Genomic DNA, 5080 nt, shown 5'->3' on the forward strand with positions numbered 1-5080 from the left:
CCCACTCGTGTACTCTTGATGACTGCACAACACAAAGCTTTACGCCTCACCTGGGCCCGTCAACACCGACATTCGGCTGTTGATGAGTGGAAACATGTTGCCTGGTCGGACGACTCCTGTTTCAAATTGTATCGAGCGGATGGACGTGTACGGGTATGGAGGCAACTTCATGAATCTATGGACCCTGCATGTTAGCAGGGGACTGTTCGAGTTGGTGGAAGCTCTGTAGTGGTGTGGACGTGTGCAGTTGGAGTGATTTGGGACCCCTCATACGTCTGGATACGACTCTGAGAGGTGACAGGTACGTAAGCCTCCTGTCTGACCATCTGCATCCATTCACGTCAATTGTGCTTTACGACGGACTTTTGGAATTCCAGCAGGACAATGCGACACTTCATACGTCCAGAATAGCTGCGGAGTAGCTCCAGGAACACTCTTCTGAGTTTAAACATTTTTGCTGTCCACCAAACTCCCCAGACATGAAGATTATGCCTTGCAACGTGGTGCTCAGAAGAGATCTCCATCCCCTTGTACTCTTACGGATTCATGGTGTCACTTCCCTCCAGCACTACTTCAGACTTCAGTCGAGTCCATGCCACGTCGTGTTGCAGCTCTTCTGCGTGCTCACGGGGACCTGCTCGATATTAGGCAGCTGAACCAGTTCCTTTGGCTCTTCGGTGTAAATCTGTTAGAGCATTGTGGCGTAACTTCTTCATGGCTCACAATATCATTTCAGGCGAGATAGTTTATCATAAGAGTGTTACAAAAGACTCACTGACTGGTCCAGCTGACAGCCGTTCCACCCGTAACGACGCCGTTACAGCCGAGATGTTCGTAGTGTTCTAGTCGATACGTTCCTCACTGTAGCTGCTACACCGCTCTACTACATCGTTTTCCGCTTTCTTCATAACGTAGATCTCGGCTGCACCACCACGATAAATAAGACTTAACCTTCATCATAAGGGCTTCGTTTTCATTTGGCATAGTAGCTCCCCTATTGGGATTGCAAATGTAATATTCGAAAAGGCATATCATTTTTTAACAAAGTTATCTGTGAGAGAGTTGTCGTTTTCCTGGTCAGGTGATAATTATTGAAACATTAAGACGCACAAGCAATAAAAAAATTTAAAAGATATAAATATCAAGGACATGTAAAAATAATTGCTTTCAGTTCCAATTATTTATAACCTCAACTAAAGCGTCCCATTCACTTGAGAAGCAAAAATCGAGAGCGTTATAAAATCTCTCTTATCGGCCCAATGCATCTACGACAAATAGGTAATTAATTTTAAGACTGTACAGTGCAAGGCATTGTAAATCGTCGAGAGCTTTACCCACGAAGTTCCTAGGGCCCATGTTTCAAAACAGTTCAAGAACCACATTACTTTCTCCAACATACATATCGCTTAAAGATCACGGCGGTGAAATTTGGACCCAAGGGATGCTGAGAATTTTTCTTTCTGCGTGTGGAATGCGAAGGGAGGGAAATGATTTCAGTACATGTAAGGGCTGCATCACACTCTACTGCTGAAATTGTCGATTGTTTCTTCACGATCTATTTGTGAACTGGGAGTTTGCGTTCTTTGAAATTCAGGAATACTGGAAGACGATCAACACTTGATGCGATGTTCAGTATGAGTAAATGTGGTAAAAAATGCTGTGTAATTTGCGTGAATAGATGTAATAACTCATATAATTTGAGTTATGGTCGGCAACTGAATCAGTTACGACCCTTGATATGAAGTCTGAGGTGATTTAAGGTGAAGCGGCCATAGAAATTAACCGTGGGGACGGCAGACCCTACACCGGTATTTATCGGAGTCATCACTGAAAAATACCGACTGAACTGGAAAGATCATGTCGAACGTATGTCTAATGATAGAATAAATAAAGCTGCAATACAGTATAAATCAACGGGCAAGAGGAACGTTCGACGGCCGTTAAAGAGATGGCGCGAATATTTCTGAGGTGAAACAGGCGACACGACCTAATTCTTCAAGACGAATATGATCCTTAATAAGACATTTTTCTTACAATACTCGCGCGGTTGACAAATGCTGAGTAAATTAATTAAATGCATGTGTGTATAATTGAAGAAGTAGTGTCGCACTTTTTAATTATTAACGTCGCTGTTGTGCGTTATTTTCTTTGGACTGAAACGCTGATCCTGCAAAAGAGAAATACATTTGCAGAAAATGCGCAGTTCTTCAACGTTTTTCGAATTGTTAAGTTGTAAATCGAAAATCTTTGACACCATTTCATAATAATCCTTCAGTTGCTTCCTTTTCATGGAAAATACGCGCATATCGCCTATATGTGACGCGGACATCTTCACATATCCAAGGCGCTACAGTCTGGAACCGCGCGTGCTCAGAGCCATTTGAACCAAGTATACACTCTCCCTTTGTGATGTTTTCTGTTTTGTTTTAAATATTCCGAGCCGAAATTTATTTTAGAAGTCAATTAGTCTTTTCTAATTCATGCTGTCAAGTCCATATTATCCCAAAACTCTTTGTTCTGTTCCATTCCCTTCTTTTGCATTTCAGTCATCCATGAATAATATTTCATATTCTTTTACGTGCTGAATTATCCATTCAGTATCCGTGTATACTATCTCAACCAATTCATCTTCTCTTTGTGATGGCGTCATGTATATCGGAACTACTGTCGTTAGCGCTGGTTTTTCGTCGTTTCTGTTGAGAAAAACCCTACAACTGAACTGTTCGCTTTAAGTCACACTCTGCCCTCTGTCCTACTTTCCTACGGCCCTAATCTCGTTCTAACTTGTTTGCAGCTGTTGATATTACTCTGTATTCGCCTGACCAGAAATCTGCCTCTTCTTTCCATTTTAATTTGCTGCCCTCTCTCTATCCTGTTCTGATCCTTTCCTATTCCATTTTCAGGCTTTGTGGCTTTCCTACCATTTTCAAACCTCTGACATTCTGTTGTCAGACTCGTAAAATGGTCTTCTCCTTGTGGTTAGTCAGACATTTTCTCGTGGTTACCTTCCTGTTGCCAGTTCCCTCCCGGAGATCCGAATGGGGGATTAATCCGGAATATTTTGCCAAAAGAGTGATCATCACGACACTTTTCGAATTACAAGCCACAAATCCTGTGAATACACATTGTATGTCTTTAATGCAGTTGTTTCCATTTACGTCCACATCCCCAAGCCGTTGATCTTTGCTGTTTCTTCCTCTTTTTAGTTCAGTTTTCCAACCGAAGGACAAGAGGTTGCCCTGAAACTAGGAATGGTGATTGCCACTGTAACAACTTGTTTTCGGTTTTATCGTTTGTTTCCACGTCAATTTAAAGTAACTCTTAAGGCTGCTCAAAATAACCGGTTTCTAAAATAATCAGATTTTAGGTTTTTTTCCTATTATTTCCTGTAATAAATGTAGAAATCGATCAAGGATTGAAAACTGTTAACTCTTTCCGTTTCAAAATATATAGATTTAGTACATTTAGTAGACAAATAAAAGAAAACTTAGTCCGCCCACCATTCGCTGCTTTTCTCGAGAAGCGATAACAAGCAAATGGCTGAATACTACAAAAAAAAAAAATCACCAGTATTCTCCTACAGATTTCAATTTTTTTAAGCTCTGCTCAAAAATCACGTTGTAATCGGGGATCATAACATTATTTGAGCATTACGAGTAGTCAGTGCTGAAGGGTAAATAATGAAGCTGAAGAACTCTGTTTCCTTTTATTTTGTCTGTTTTCAAGGACTACAAACAGATAAAGGCCTATTATCTAGGCGCATGCAGTAGATCACCTACTTTCTAATTTTATTGTTTTCTGTGAATGAATTGTTAAGGTATTAATTTATTACTGTACCATAATTTCCTTCCTCTTTTATTATTTCATAGGAATGGCAGACAAATCTTTAATCTTTTACAACAACAAAAAATGTCCAAACTTATGGGACTTAACTGCTAAGGTCATCAGTCGCTAAGCTTACACACTACTTAACCTAAATTATCCTAAGGACAAACACTCACACTCATGCCCGAGGGGGGACTCGAACCTCCGCCGGGATCAGTCGCAAAAATCTTTTACGTCAAACGAAGTGTTGTACTTCACTGCTAAGTCACTTCGTAAAAATATTTCCAGACTATAGTTGGGCCATTCTCCAGTACAAGGGGTTCCGGCGACGACAGCGACAGAAACTGCCGTATAGATCAGGTGGGGGCAAATTTGCACACTACATGTTCGCGCCTGCTTTAACACACGACGGACGGCAACAGGAAAATATTGTCTCGGCAGTGCTCTACCAGTTTCTAGGCCGTGTGTTTGTTGCTCGTTTCTGTCAGCGTTGTTGCTGAAATAGTACTGACAACATTTCCCGTTTTCTATTATAACGCAATATTTGAAACCAATGCGAATTTTATCAATAAAACTACTGGTTTTTTAAAAGCAAACTAATTAACTAACTCCTCCCGAACAGACCATGAAGTTCCAACTGTACCGACCGGACGCCGTGTCATCCTCAGCCCATAGGCGTCATTGGATGAGGAAATGGAGGGGCATGTGGTCAGCAAGGCATGTGGTCAGCGCACCACTCTCCCGACCCTGTGTCAGTTTCCGTGACCGGAGCCGCTACTTCTCAAAGTAGCTCCTCAGTTTGCCTCACAAGGAGTGCACTCCGCTTGCCAGCAGCGCTCGGCAGACCGGATGGTCACCCCTCCAAGTTCTAGCCCAGCCCAACAGAGCTTAACTTCGGTAATCTGACGGGAACTGGTGTTACCACTGCGGCAAGGCCGTTGGCCGTTTCTTAAAAAAATATTTACTTAAAAACGAAAATTTTAGCACTGCTGCTATCGGTTCTTCATATTTCGGTTTTTTGCTCGGTTATCAGTAAAAAAATATTCTAGACCAAACAAATACGAAAATACTGGTTATTCAGAACTGAAATACCGGTATCAGTTTTATCCGGTCGGTTTTTCCCATCCCGATCTGAAACGCCATCCGCTCCTCCGTCCTCTTCGATACGGCCGTTGGCAGAACAAGAGCGACTACTTATACCGACAGTCATCGGTCGCTATTGCAGATGATTTTTATTGAAAATTTAAGTAGTAGC

General features: G+C 41.8%; 1 pseudogene; it reads right to left on the reverse strand.

Annotated features, from left to right (window-relative positions):
* Positions 1 to 4650: 4650 nt before the first annotated feature.
* On the reverse strand, positions 4651 to 4768 carry LOC126177880 (5S ribosomal RNA; annotated as a pseudogene).
* Positions 4769 to 5080: the final 312 nt, after the last annotated feature.

Source organism: Schistocerca cancellata, chromosome 3, assembly GCF_023864275.1.
Source record: "Schistocerca cancellata isolate TAMUIC-IGC-003103 chromosome 3, iqSchCanc2.1, whole genome shotgun sequence".
Taxonomy (NCBI): domain Eukaryota; kingdom Metazoa; phylum Arthropoda; class Insecta; order Orthoptera; family Acrididae; genus Schistocerca; species Schistocerca cancellata.